At 36.2% G+C, this 14,142-nt stretch overlaps 1 protein-coding gene across 1 annotated transcript in view; it reads left to right on the top strand.

Moving 5' to 3' along the window:
- pacsin1a (protein kinase C and casein kinase substrate in neurons 1a) overlaps window positions 1-14,142 on the top strand; it is a 59,954-nt gene that overhangs the window by 12,124 nt on the left and 33,688 nt on the right. The window lies entirely within an intron of this gene.

Raw genomic sequence — 14,142 nt, 5'->3', positions numbered from 1 at the left:
GGTCACGTCTCATCCTCCTTCAGATGTATAAGTAACGCTTGAAGAAGCCGTTCGACTCTTTAAGCTCATTGCAAAGCTTTAAATGGAAACTGCTGCTTCACTTACAGATGCTGCAAGCACTCGATAGCGAGCCGATGAAACACACTGACAGACAGACTCATCTGGGTGTATTTGGGCTGCACAATATATCGTTTCAGTATTTATATTGCAATGTGATCATTCACAGAATGAGAATATGCAATGTTGAGTTAAGTAGGGTGCCATGGTGGCTCAGTGGTTAGCCTCAGAGCAAGAAAGTCACTGGTTCGAGTCCTGGCTTGCCCATTTGGCATTTCCGTGTGGAGTTTGCATGTTCCCCCCATGTTGGCGTGGGTTTCCTCTGGGTGCTCTGGTTTCCCCCACAGTCCAAACACATGCGCTATAGGTGAATTTGTTAAACTAAATTGGCTGTAGTGTATGACAGTGTATGGGTGTTTCCCAGTACTGGGTTGCGGCGCATCAACTGAATAAAAAAAAATTGCTGGATAAGTTGGCAGTTCATTCTGTTGTTGTGACCCCTGATAAGTAAGAGACTAAGTCGAAGATCAATAAATGAATGAGTCTGCATTATAATTGATCATTTGTTTTCGGAGTCCTGTGACTGTGTGAGGGTTTTAAAAGCATTCAGGCATGAGAAATTGTAACTTCTGTAACTTTAAAAAGTTAAAAACATTTGCAGATTAAAGTTAAAGTCAGCTTTATTGTCAACTCAACCACATGCGCAGGACATACAGAGAATCGAAACTGTGTTACTCTCAGAGTCTAGGTGCCTAAAGTAATATTAATACAAAAAGTAGAATTTTAAAAAGAAATTAAAGTAAATACAATTATGCATATAATGTAATCTGAAAATCTAAGTAAAAACATTTGTAAACAACACTATTACACTTAAGGGCACATGGCAAAGAGTTTTGCAGATGCCAAACAGTATATAGTGCGAAAAGCTTGTAAATATGATAAAGTGACAGTGTCTTTATTATCGAGGAGATGTACTCCCCTACAGAATCATTCCAGTCATAATCTAACATTAGAAATTCTTTCCAAATAGTTATTCAAGTCATCTAGTGAAATTGTATTCATATCACAATATATACAGTTGAAACCAGAAGTTTACATACACTCTAAAAAAAGGAACATAACCAAAAAAAAAAAAAATGTCTGATGGTAAATCATACTTAATGTTTACTATTTTAGGTCTATAAGGATTACCTAAATCATTTACATTTCTTAAGTGCCAGAATAATGAGAGAATTTTTTTTTTTTTGAGAATTTTTATTAATTTCTAGACAGTCAAAAGTTTACACACATTTCCTTGATATTTGTTTAGCTTTGCTTTTAAACTGTATAACTTTGGTCAAATGTTTTGGGCGTCCTTCCACAAGCTTCTCACAATAGTTTAAAGGAATTTTGGCCCATACCTCCTGACAGAATTGGTGTAACTCAGTCAGATTTGTTGGCTTTCTTGCTCGCACAAGCTTTCTCAACTGTGCCCATAATTTTTCTATAGGATTAAATTCAGGCCTTTGTGATGGCCACTCCAAAACATTCACTCTGTTGTCCTTAAAGCACATTTTAACTAATTTGGCAGCATGCTTAGGGTCATGGTCTGTTCGGAAGACCCATTTGTGGCCAAGTTTTAATTTCCTGGCTGATGTCTTAAGATGTTGCTTCAGTATTTCTACGTAATGTTCTTTCTTCATGATGCCATCTATGCTGTGAAGTGGACCAGTCCCTCCTGCAGCAAAACAGCCCCACAACATGATGCTGCCGCCCCCATACTTCACAGTTGGGATGGTGTTCCCAGGCTTGTAAGCTTTCCTCTTTGTCCTCAGAATGTAACACTGGTCATTATGGAAAAACAGTTCAATCTTAGTTCCATCAGAGCACAGGACATGTCTCCAGAAATGAGTCTTTTTCCCAGTGTGATTCAGCAAATTGTAATCTGGCGTTGTTGTTGATTCTGGCTTGTTGATTTCCCCATGTTGTCACACAAGGAAGCAGTGTGTTTGAGCTTTTCCTTAAATACTATTGTACAGTTGTGCCTACAATTAACTCAAATGTTGTCAATCAGCCAATCAGAAACTTCTAAAACCTTGACACCATCACCTGAGCTTTCTCAGAGGCAGAATAATCTTATTGTATGCAAACTTGATCTTCAAGAAAACAATTTCTCAAAAAATATCTCTCATTATTCTGCTATTAAGCAGAACAGAAACACATTTGATAATCCTAACTTACCTAAAAGAGAAAAAAGTTGAGTCACATTAACAGCTGACTTTTTTTTCAATGGTTATGTGCCTTTTTATACTGTGTATGTAAACTTCTGGTTTCAACTGTATATATGGGTGAATTACAGGTACATTTGGCATTTCAAAAAGTCAAGAAAAAAATCTTTATTAAGAACAATTAATTTCAGTGTCTCATTGAAAGCACATTTAATTTTAATTATTGCTTGTTTAGGGAAAACACAACATAACAACAAATCATATCATTATTCTGGCATTTAGCAAAAGTAAATCATTTAGGTAATCCTAACGGATTAATACTATATATATATATATATATATATATATATATATATATATATATATATATATATATATATATATATATACACTGTTAGACCTTACCAGGCTTTTTTACAGTAGAACACTGGCAACACTGTTGCCAGCTACTCACTGTAAAAGTTTGGTTACAGTAAGTAACTGGCAACAGTGTTGCCAGTTAATTACTGAAACTGAACCATTACAGTGAGTGGCTGGCAACAGTGTTGCCAGTTGTTTACTGTAACCGAACCATTGCAGTGAGTAGCTGGCAACAGTGTTGCCAGTTAATTACTGTAATAGAGCAGTAGTGGTAACTAACTGGAAACTGTGTACAGTTAATTACTGTACTGTAGTGTTACAACTCACAGCATTATACTGCATACACAATAGTATGTCAAGGTGTTACTAAAATTAATTAGTATTCTTACCTGTTATTAATTCTTTAAATTAATTAAGTTGTAAATTCTGACAAATTTATTTTATTGTTTTGGCAGCAAACAAATATAAAACAGAAAATGTATAACAAAATTAAGAAATCAGCAGATATAAATATCATCTTGCATATTACTGAGAGCCCCAGGTCTGCACAGCAAGGCTGCAGTCAAACTAACGTTTAAGCATGCAAAATTCTGTCATATGGCTCTGCGAAAAGGAGTGGGATTAAACAAAATATTTAGAGATTAAAAAAAGCAAGCAACTGGTCCATAATTTTTGTTCAGAGAGGTCATGGTTTGATCTTTGATTAGTCTCAAGCAATCCCATGATGTGATTTCGCATTTCAGAGTTCTCCAAGCTTGAACTCTTCAATGCTGCAAACTGTAAAATTTTTCGCATGAGTTTGCATTCCAGGTCTGCAGCATTCACATGCGTATGAATGGAAGTCTATAGGGAGAAAAGTGCAGTGTGACTGGGACTTTAAGCTGTAACTCTAATTAAACACACCTGATAAAACTAATTAAGGCTTGTTAGAAATCTACAGGTAATGTTGAAACAGGGTGGGAACTAAAACCATGGTATACAGCAGGGGTGCTTAATCCTGTTCCTGGAGAGCTACGTTCCTGCAGATTTCAGTTGCTACCCATATCAAACACACCTGCCTGTAATTATCACGTGGTGTTCAAGTCCTAATTAATTGGTTTAGGTGTGTTTGATATGGGTAGCAACTGAAATCTGCTGGAAGGTAGATCTCCAGGAACAGGATTAAGCACCCCTGGTATATAGCATACTTTTAAAGCAACTGCTAACATTTATCACAATCACATATCCAATAAACACACACACACACACACAAAGTGCTGCAGTGAAATGTGTTACTCTCTCCTCAATGCTGACCATGCAAAAAAAAAAAAAAAAACTGAACAGCAAAAAACACAAAATAATCATTTTAAATTTTAAAGTATTAAATAATTAAAAGCTCTGTCAAATCTCAAAAAGTTTAAAATAATTATAGAAAACAAAAATAAAGTTGGCAACACCGAAAAACCAAAGGATCCAATCTTTTATTGTTATAATTATCTCATGACAACAAACTTTTTTATTGTTTCTAATATAAATTCATAGATGGAAACACTGCTCTGAAAAATACTTAGTAACAAACTCACAACCTGGGACCGGACAGGGGAGCTTTTGTGTGTGGATGGCTATGTGTATCATGTTTTTGTGATTCCCTGTGATGATGTGCACATGTTACCTTACTGAGATGATGGAATTTAATTTTGGCTTAGTTGCCAGAAAGATACATACAACTGTTAGCATCTGTACATTATGACAGTATGCAATATCCAATAAATACATATACTTAAACAAAAGTAATGTAAGAAGTTATATGAGGAGAGGCTAACTAGCTAACAATGTAGCTTTCAAGTACACAGTTCAAGATAACAACAATGTAGCTTTCAAGTACACAGTTCAAGATAACAACAATATAACTTAAAACACAGCCTTATTTTATAAACCCTCAAAAACATTTGAACACATTTTACTTACTCATTTTAGATTCTTATTTAAAGCCTAAAACATATCAGACTCAACATCTGAATTGATAGACAGAGAATAGAGCACACTCAGCAGTAAACAAATCAAACACCTGGCTCTCTTAAAGGGCCAGCATTTTCTGAAAACTCTTTCTAACACCTTTGTGTTTAGAATAAGACGGACAGCCTGTGGGAGTGTGTGGTGATGCCTAAATCATTGTTTTTTACAGTTATTTACTGCACAATCTACAGAGTAACAGTGCAGTTATACAAATTAAACACACCTGATCAAACTAAATCTAAAGGTAGTGTGTTGAAGCAGGGCTGGAACTAAATTCTAGGCTGTGGCCTTCCAGGAGTTTGACACCCCTAGTACATAGCATATTTTCAAAGCAACTGCCTACATTTATCACAGTTATGCACATATCGTTTAATAAAACAATAAAAATATACTATAATATAAACTTCATCCATAGAAAAAAAATAAATAAATAAATAATCCGATTCTCATGTCGTTCCAAATCTGTAGTAATAATAAAAAACACAACAAATATCATGATTTATACAATATATAAATCATGACATATAGGAAAGCCTTTATACTGTTAATGGCACTTTTACTTGCCAGTTTTCCAGACAAATTCATTGAGTCCCTGCAAAAATGTATGTGCGTGTTGTTTAAGATATATATATATATATATATATATATATATATATATATATATATATATATATATATTTTTTTTTTTTTTTAAATAACACATTTTTACTAGTTATTTAGCAAAATACTAATATTCAGTTGAAAGTGCAATTTAAAATCTTAACTATAGGTCAAACTAGGCAATTAAATTAGATTAATTATAGAAAAAGTAAACAAAGTTATAAAAATTATTGTGACAATTTCTTTGCTCTGTGTGAATATTTTTGCCTTTAAATGCATTTCGTCCATATCTTACACTTACCTTTTAATAAGCTCTGTGGCATTGGTTGACTCTTGATACTCAATGTTAAAAACATAAAAGGAACCAAAGAAAACACAGAGATAAAATAAATATAAAATAGCAACATAAAGCATCAGAGTAGATGGGGCAGTAATGGTTGAACAGTAATTTACCATTTATTATCACAGTAAATATCTGTAATGGTACATAGAGTAAATTACTGTAATTTATTCTTTGCACTACAGAATTTCATACAAATCCTGCTCCTTTTACAGTAAAATACTGTTTCTTTTCATTACAGCTTAACACTGGCTATTTTACAGTTATTTACTTCATAATCTACAGTAAGGGTTAACAGTGTATAGTATTAATATATATATAATTTAAATTTCACTGGAGAGCAAATCATTTTATAGTAACATAATATACAAAAACCTTAAATTCACTTAATGTTATTTTTTTTAATGACCTAATGTTGTGGTGCTGTTCACAGTGCATCAGGAAATGCTCCCTCTCTCTGATTAATCTCTTAATTAATCTGAATACTATTGTCTTGCAAAATAACCAGTCAAAGATAATTTACTGTTATAATGGCAAAGACAAAATAAATTAGTTATTACATTATATTATTGAAATGTGTTGCTTTTCCCTATATATAGTATTAATATATATATATATATATATATATATATATATATATATATATATATATATATATATATATATATATATATAATTTAAATTTCACTGGAGAGCAAATCATTTTATAGTAACATAATATACAAAAACCTTAAATTTACTTAATGTTATTTTTTTTTAAATGACCTAATGTTGTGGTGCTGTTCACAGTGCATCAGGAAATGCTCCCTCTCTCTCTGATTAATCTCTTAATGGCCGTTCTTCCACATTACATCAGAGCCCTGAACCTCCAGCAGTCATGTGACCTGCTTAATCACGGCTCGGCCAATCAGACGGAGCTCTATCTGAGGCAACGCTGTCTCCTGGCAACTCCCAGCATGCTTTTCTTACATGCTGTAAGCTGCGGGTTATTAGCTGTGATCTGCTTAGAGAGGAACCTGGAGTATCCACCGCTTTCACACTCGAACTCCTCACACACTCGCTCAAACCCAACATGTAGTCCATTTCGATATGAGGTTATTATTGGCCTATGAACAGATCCTGCTTGTCATTGAACTGTTTTAGAGTTGTAACAAGATCTGAATTCAGTCATAACTAAGGTAAACACAGCATTTTTAGCAATTTGTGGACTCAAAATAGTATCGATTATCAGAAGCTGTGGAGATTCATTAATTCATTTTTCTTCAGGAGGGCAGCACGGTGGCTCAGTGGTTAGGACTGTTGCCTCACTGCAAGAAGATTGCTGGTTCGAGCACCGGCTGGGTCAGTTGGCATTTCTGTTTGGAATTTGCATGTTCTCCCCTTGTTGGTGTGGGTTTCCTCCGGGTGCTCCGGTTTCCCCCACAGTATACATGCGGTATAGGTACAGTTGAAATCAGAAGTTTACATACACTGAATAAAAAGGCACATAACCATTTCAAAACGTCAGATGTTAATGTGACTCAACTTTTTCTCTTTTTGGTAAGTTACGATTAGCATATTTGCTTCTGTTCTGCTTAATAGCAGAATGACGAGAGGGATATCTTTTGAGAAATTGTTAAAACTTTTCTTGAAAGTCAAGTTTACATACAATAAGATTATTCTGCCTCTGAGAAAGCTCAGGTGATGGTGTCAAGGTTTTAGAAGTTTCTGATTGGCTGATTGACAACATTTGAGTTAATTGTAGGCACAACTGTAGAATAGTATTTAAGGAAAAGCTCAAACACACTGCTTCCTTGTGTGAAGACATGGGAAAATCATCAAGCCAGAATCATCAACAAAGCCAGATTACAATTTGCTAAATCACACTGGGAAAAAGACGATATTTTGGAGACATGTCCTGTGGTCTGATGGAACTAAGATTGAACTGTTTGGCCATAATGACCAGTGTTACATTTGGAGGACAAAGAGGAAAGCTTACAAGCCTAGAAACACCATCCCAACTGTGAGGTATGGGGGCGGCAGCATCATGTTGTGGGGCTGTTTTGCTGCAGGAGGGACTGGTCCACTTCACAGCATAGATTGCATCATGAAGAAAGAACAGTATGTAGAAATACTGAAGCAACATCTCAAGACATCAGCCAGGAAATTAAAACTTGGCCACAAATGGGTCTTCCGAACAGACCATGACCCTAAGCATGCTGCCAAATTAGTTAAAATGTGCTTTAAGGACAACAGAGGGAAATTTTTGGAGTGGCCATCACAAAGCCCTGAACTCAATCCTATGGAAAATTTGTGGGCAGAGTTGAAAAAGCTTGTGCGAGCAAGAAAGCCAACAAATCTGACTGAGTTACACCAATTCTGAGGAATGGGCCAAAATTCCTTCAAACTATTGTGAGAAGCTTGTGGAAGGATACCCAAAACATTTGACCAAAGTTATATAGTTTAAAAGCAAAGCTAAAAAAAAACCCAGGTAAATGTGTGTAAACATTTGACTCTCTAGAAATTAATGAAAAGTTCTCAAAAAAAAAGTCTCTCATTATTCTGGCATTTAGCAAATGTAAATCATTTAGGGGCTACGCACCGGGAAACCTCCTGATCATGGAGATATATATATGTGTGTGTGTGTGTGTGTGTGTGTGTGTGTGTGTGTGTGTGTGTGTGTGTGTATATCTATGGCTGCAGGGACCTTGGTCCCACATTCAAAGGAGTGCTACCCGGTACCAAAATGGAGGCTCTATTGACGCATTCCTTCCAATAGGGAACATGAGCGTGCGTGACATCTAGTGTGTATATCTATGCAATATAGAGAGGCGTCCCGATCTGACTTCATTTTTTTTTTAATTCCATGTTGATGTGTGTGTTTTATTCTGATTGGCATTTGAAAGTCATTTCTATGTACTAAATTCTTATTATTTGCTATATAATAATAGCCACTCCATATTTTCATAATTACGCTTTATCCATATTTTCAATTAGTGTCACTAATAACAAGCTTCTGTGAATTATTTTAGTGTATGTAAAACAGTTTTTGGTCCCACTTTATATTAAGTGTCCTTAACTACTATGTACTTGCATCAAAAAAATAAATACAATGTACTTACTGTGTTTATAATGTATTTGAGAACACTTGTGGTGCATTTGAGTTGGGATAGAGGTTGGGTTATTGACAGGTTTGGTGGCATGGGTGAGTTTAAGGGTGGGTTAAGGTGTAAGGGATGGTCAGCAGTGTATTTACAAATGTAATTACAAAAGTTATATACAGATGTAATGACATAATTGTATTTAATCAAGCATAAGTACACAGTAAATACATGTATTTACACAATAAGTACATTGTAACAAATTCCTTTGTAAGTACATATTAGTTAAGGCCACTTAATATAAAGTGGGACCCAGTTTTTTGCACAAACATGCCTCTTTCCTGTGTAAACTCTGCTTATTATAGGTTTTGCCTCATTTGTCTGCCCCAATTAACTTTTCAGTATTACCGTCTGTGAAAAGCAAACTGATTTATATTTAAAGTAGTCTTTTTGAAGCAGTCATTGCAGCAGTAAGTCATTAAATGATGAGACAAGCGTAAAATTGGCTTTTCGTATGAAAAAACAAGCAGACCATGCGATCAAGCATGCGTTCATATTTTTAAATGATGTTTACTCATTGTGATCATATTTAGTTTTAACTACCTTTTTAGCTAGCTGAAATGCACTGTGAAACACTGAAATGACTGTCTGGATACAGCGAGTGAGCATTTACAGTGCATCCGGAAAGTATTCATAGCTTCAATTTTTCCACATTTTTAATGTTACAGCCTTATTCCAAAATGAATTAAATTAATTTCTTTCCTCAAAATTTCACACACAATACTCCATAATGACAATGTGAGAAAAGAGTTTTTGAAATTGTTGCAAATTTATTAAAATAAAAAAGCAGAAAAATCACATGTACATTAGTGTTCACAGCCTTAGCTCAATACTTTGTTGACGCACCTTTGGCAGCAATTACAGCCTCAAGTCTTTTTGAATATGATGCCACAAGCTTGGCACACCTGTCTTTGAGAATGTTTGCCCATTCCTCTTCACAGTCCCTCTCAAGCTCTATCAGGTTAGATGGGAAGCGACGATGTACAGCCATTTTCAGATTTCTCCACAGATGTTCAATAGGATTTAGGTCTGGGCTCTGGCTGGGCCACTCAAGGACATTCACTAAGTTGTTGTGAAGCCACTCCATTGATGTTTTGGCGGTGTGCTTTTGGTCATTGTCCTGCTAAAAGAAGAACTGTCGCCCCAGTCTGAGGTCAAGAGCTTTCTGAAGCAGGTCTTCATTCAGGATGTCTCTGTACATTGCTGCGTTCATCTTTCCCTCTATCCTGACTAGTCTTTCAGTTCCTGCTGCTGAAAAACATCCCCACAGCATGATGCTGTCACCACCATGCTTCACTGTAGGGATTGAATTAGCCTGGTGATTAGCGCTGCCTGCTTTTCTTCAAACGTAACGCCTGGCATTCACTCCAAAGAGTCATCAGAGCAGAGAGTTTAGTTTCTTATGGTCTGAGAGTCTTCAGATGCCTTTTGGCAAATTCCAGGCAGTGAGTGGCTTCCGTCTGGCCACTCTACCATACAGGCCTGGTGGATTGCTGCACAGATGGTTGTCCTTCTGTAAGGTTCTCCTCTCTCCACAGAAGAACGCTGGAGCTCAGACAGAGTGACCGTCGGGTTATTGATCACCTCCTTGACCTTGACTAAGGCCCTTCTCCCCAGATTACTTAGCTTAGATGGCTCTAGGAAGAGTCCTGGTTAAACATCTTCCACTTGCGGATGATAGAGGCCGCTGTACTCATTGGAAATTTCAGAGCAGCAGAATTTTTTCCTGTAACCTTCCCCAACCTTGTGCCTTCAGACAATCCTGTCTCGGAGGTCTACAGACAATTCCTTTGTCTTCATGCTTGGTTTGTGCTTAGACATGCACTGTTAACCCTGCGACCTTATATAGGCAGGTGTAGCCTTTTCAAATCATGTCCAATCAACTGAATTGACCACAGATGAACTCCAATGAAGCTGCTGAAACATCTCAAGAATGATCAGTGGAAACAGAATGTACCTGAGCTCAATTTAGAGCTGTGAATACTGATGTACATGTGATTTTTCAGCTTTTTTATTTTAAATAAATTTGCAACAATTTCAAGAACTCTTTTTTCACATCGTCATCATGGAGTATTGTGTGTAGAATTTTGAGGAAATAAATTAATTTAATCCATTTTGGAATAAAGCAGTAACATAAAAAAATGGAAAAAAGAAGCGCTATCAATACTTTCCGGATGCACTGTAGGCAGAGCAAATCTTTAAACTTTAATTTTTCAGTAGTTTCACAATTTTAGTGCATTTCTGCAAAAACTTTATACATGCATTGTGGATTCTCTAAGCCATTTTTTTAAACACTATAAAACTTTTCAAAGGAATTTTATATAAAATCAAAAGTCTCTTTTGAATCACAGATCTTAGAGTCTTGTCTACAGACCTCCAAACGCATGCATGCATGGGATATTTTTAGCAGCAGTCTCTAAAATCTGCTTACTATAATAGGTTTACATATATGTGCGGTAGTTTCATTCACCACCAGGCACTGGTTAACACTTTACTGGGAAAACTATCCTTATGGCGTTTTAGGAGACACTGACATTGCACACTAGTTCTTCTCACAATTCAGTGCAGCATTCAAGCGCTTCAGAAATGAACTATTTTGGCACTCACATCTGTAGTACAGTCCCAATTATTATCTGTCCTGATCCCGTTTGCCCCCAGCTCTCCCTAAAGACCTTCATTTATTGTTTGACAGTAGTTTCTGCGGTGTTCATGAAGGTCAACTGAATCTAAACTAAACCAGATTATAAGCAGCAGGTCTGACCTTTCGGGTTTTTGCATGCTTTAAAATAGCTTGAATACATGACAGACTGATGAATATAAATGAAAATATCAGAGCTGTTCATTTAGCATGTTTGTTTAGTATATCGTTATAATTAGCATTGATTTATTTGTTTGTCTGTTATCTGTCTTGTATCAAAAGTAAAACATTCCTGTTCAACATAAGCACAAGATCTTTAAAGACAAGTATTATAGGAGAAAAAAGTCCCACAGTGGGTTTTCCTACGACAGAAAACTCAAGTTTTTCAGGAAGCTACAATCATGTCCTTTTTCACTCTTTGGATGGAATCGCTGCTTTATTCGCAAATGTTTTATGAGATATTCTAGTTTTGTGCATAAATGTACTTCGCATTTTTTGGATAGAAACATAGTTACTGGAAGGAACTCTTGAGGCTTCAGCAGACCAATATATCTTGGACAATTTAATGCTACTAACTTTGTGGGAACAGTTTGGGGACTGGGATTCCTTCATCATAAGCACAAGCTCCATAAAGACAATAGATAAGGAGTGTGGTGTGGGAAAATTCAGCCTGATCTCACGAGGAAACGTAAGTATTTTACGTTTGGCCAGTTTAGTGGCTAATTCGTACGAGTTCAGTCGTATAAAAAAATGTGCGATTTCAACAAAGGGGTGTGGCACCCAACCCCACCCCTAACCCCAACCGTCAGTGGGTGATGAGCAAATCGTACTAAATTGTACAAAATAGACGTACGAATTCAGACGAATTAGCCACTAAACCAAAAAGTTACGAATTGCCTTGAGATTGTGTTGGAAAATTGGACTGGCCTGGAGGTGATTGAACATTAATGCAACTTCATTTGTACATTACTATATCTGTAATAGTGGCGGCACGGTGGCTCAGTGGTTAGCACTGTCGTCTCACAGCAAGAAGGTCACTGGTTCGGGTCTAAGCAGGCCTGATTGGCATTTCTGTGTGGAGTTTGCATGTTCTCCCCGTGTTGGCGTGGGTTTTATCCGTGTGCTCCGGTTTCCTCCACAGACCAAACATATGTACTAATTGGGTTACAAAACTGGCCATAGTGTATGAGTGTGTGAATGTATTAGAGTTTTCCAGTACTAGGTTGCGGCTGGAAGGTCATCCGCTGTTTAAAACATATGCTGGCGGTTCATACTACTGTGGTGACCCCTTATAAATAAGCTGAAGGAATATGAATGGGTGAATATACAGGGTTCAACGCTAAGGATTTTTTCTACCGGCCCGATCGGGCTAGTGATTGAGGTTTTTACTTGCCCTGCCAAAGTTTTCACATGCCCCACCAAAAACAGAAAAAGTTAAAAGCTATTTCTTAGCCACATGTTTTAAATAATGTGGCAAAATAATGCTTGCGAATTTAGAATTTAAACATTTTTAAAAAGTAGATAAATGTATAATTCAAAATTCAAGATTTTATGCAAACATAAAAGCAGTAAGGAAAATGTATTGCTATTTTAAAATCAGAATCAGAAACAGCTTTATTCACACATACAAGGAATTTGTTTTCGTGACAGAGCTTCTGCCATGCAACAGTATTTCATTGCAATTCTAAATTATTTTTATAAAAATGGCTTGCCAAACTGACCACAACTTTTTTTTTCTTTTCTTAATTTTGTACACATGCATTGTCTGCTTCCAAGACTTTAAAAACCGACGTTTTCTTTTAGCCTCATAGTTTGACGTTGGTGTTGATCTTTTCGCTATACTGGTTGTTACTAGGTTACGAAAAAAAAATAACGTGCTCATCGTTACTGACCGATAAGGGGCCAGTGACAATCCTGTGTACTGTCCCGAGCGTCTTTCACGCTGGCCCCGGGCCACTGGGCAGTTCTTATTGTTGAACCCTGATCTATCTGTCATACTGAAGCCCAACTGAACATTATTTCAACCACAATATGATTATAGGTTTAATTTTCACGTTTATAACTTGAATTTTTGATGTTTGCATCGTCCTTGACCCATATTCATTATTCAGTAAGTATGATGATGGTTTAGTATTATGTAATATTGCACTGGTCAACAATATGATCATTTATTATGTCATTTATATGAGTGATTGACAGTGCAAGATAGACTGAAGACATCAGACAAAGTGATGTTTGTAAATGAATATCGAAGGGTGACAAAAGAATCAGCTGCATCTATCATTTTGTGCCTTTCATTAGTACATTTCTCCATATATTGATGTGGATTTGATTGTCTACTTCTTTTAACACGGAACATGAGCCATCGTTTCTTTAATTCAGAAGTCAAACTCGAAATCTTCCGCTCAGCTCACCACAACTATTCCCTCATTTCATTCCTGGATTTATTTAAGTTGTCACCTCTGTTAGATCCTCAAACCAGTGGAGAATTGTCTCCAGGAGCCTGCTGTTGTGTTATTTTACGGCTGCTTGCAGGTTTAATTAAACAGAGGGAAGTGCTGTAGACATGCTGTGGTAAACCAGCTATTATCTACATGTTCTATGAGCTTTCTAGTTGTCTGAATTTGGTTTAGACATTTTTTAAAAATCTATATTCATTTGTTGCCATGTTAAAAGTACTTAAAATCATGTTTTTGGATTGAGACCTGTGCTGTGATGAGACCTGGAGATATAAAATCCTAATTTAGGAATGCTATAAGTTTTTGCAAATATACTAAAGTAATTTCTTTAAAGATTAAAAGAGAA

The sequence above is a fragment of the Danio rerio genome, chromosome 23, assembly GCF_049306965.1.
Source record: "Danio rerio strain Tuebingen ecotype United States chromosome 23, GRCz12tu, whole genome shotgun sequence".
NCBI lineage: Eukaryota > Metazoa > Chordata > Actinopteri > Cypriniformes > Danionidae > Danio > Danio rerio.
This window is presented reverse-complemented; position numbering and strand designations above follow the sequence as displayed.